This window comes from Lycium barbarum, chromosome 7 (assembly GCF_019175385.1).
Source record: "Lycium barbarum isolate Lr01 chromosome 7, ASM1917538v2, whole genome shotgun sequence".
Lineage (NCBI taxonomy): Eukaryota > Viridiplantae > Streptophyta > Magnoliopsida > Solanales > Solanaceae > Lycium > Lycium barbarum.
Genome location: NC_083343.1, coordinates 111,249,050 through 111,250,988, shown reverse-complemented (window position 1 = coordinate 111,250,988; position 1,939 = coordinate 111,249,050).

Genomic DNA, 1,939 nt, shown 5'->3' with positions numbered 1-1,939 from the left:
CAATACAACAAAATAACACAAGATCCATAAAATGTAAAAGAAGAGGAAACAAAGTAACGCACATAAAATTTACTACCTCAATATTGGAAGACAACAAAATAACACAAGATCCATGTTCAACTACATCAAGAATACTTACTAATAGCGCAAAAACAAAACAAAAAGTAAAATAAAAAAAAATTAAAAAAAAACTACATCCAGATTTATATTTTGGCCACGAACTAAGCTAACGAGATTAATAAGAAAAGACCGACCTTTTTCGGGTGCAATGAAACTAGGTTGCGAGGTCTTAGATCCGACACGCGATATATGAAAAGATAGCAGTAAGCAATTACGAGTTTTGCAGTTAAGAAAAGAGAAGAAAACAAAAGTTTTTTTTTTAAAGGGGGCAAGAGAGGCGATTCAAAAACTTTAAAGCCACAGTTTTAATCGTGAAGCAATGGTAAATTTCGTGTTTTTCCCCCCTCCCGCGACTGAAAGTTTAAGATGCATTTATAGGAGAAGAATGCTAGGGTTAGGGTTCTAATGAGCGGGAATTTGAAATAAAAAATTCAAAGTTGAGTCAAAACTCGTGCTAATCCGAACGTTGAGGTTTCTTCACGTGATTTGATTCAGATTTTGCTCAAAATGGACAGATCTTCTCTGGTCCTTGAAGATTTTAATGTGTCTATATTCACCAAAGGAGGATCCTCTAGGATTGGGACGTTTAAAGAAAATGTTTGCACCAAAATGGAGTAACCATTATGTCTAGAGAAAAGAATTGATGGAGCTTTGTTAAGAATGGAAAGGGAAGAGAGAGAAGGTGGGGAGGCTGCAAGTAGAATTAGGAATTAGGTTTTTAGGAAATTAGAGAGAGGCTAAGATGAGTATCATTCTGTTGGGCTGGTCTTACATGAATTGGGCCTTAGACCAAGTAGTTCTAGGACTAGTTATGGGCTGAATTAACATAATCATGTGGGGAATGTGATATAATAATTTAGCCATTAGCATTAATAAGGTGTAATTTAATGAAATATAAGTAACATAATAATAAAGTAAGAATATTATTTGGAGTATAGCTTATTATTAATATGTAAATGAGTAAGTAGCAATATACGATGTATTAATAAAGCGATAGTTCCTAATAATAAAGTAAGGACGAAAAATAATATATTTAGTTTATTAATAATTATTAGAAGCTCAAAAGAATGAATTGGAATAAAGGAGGGACAAAATCGGGTGTCAACAACTTGTCCCTCTTTGACCAGTAATGATGAAAGAATTTTCGGGCAAAGACGTTGACTTAATAGCCTATTGTCCCGACTAAAAGAATTTGGGAGACTATAAGGATAAAGAAAATTTAAGAGAATTATGGTCGAACTCCGGTCTCCGAGTTGCCTACATATCTCGAGTTGCACGAGAATCAGGCCGTGTGTAGTTCTGGAAAGCTACGACACTTGCAAATAAGCAATCATGACTGATGCAAATCTTTTTTTTTTTTTTAAATATTGCCCCAGTGTCGAATTATGGTGACACTGGGTATTATGATTGAGGAAATATATCGAACTTGAGCATTGTGGGATATGAATACGTGTGAACTCGATGATCGGGTTATGGATGTAAGAGGAATATTTGGGGGTAGAGACGCATTCGAGGTAGACCCTTGACCTTTGTCGGGAAGTCTGATTACCCTTCCCAACAAATTGCCCCAGTTCACTGCCGAAGAAATAGTTCCACATTGCGCTAAAGCTCCTGCGAAACTTGAGCTAGATAAAAAGTTAATAAATAAATATTGAAGGTAAAGCGATGTAAAATAAACACATGAAAATGACACATCTCAAGTGTTAACTTATGAGAATGCGGCCATGTGAGCTGCAATGATTTAATAAAATGATAGCCTTAGCTAAGGCTAATGCAAATGAGGTTCTAGGCCGATGATTCATGAGAATGATGGCTTTGG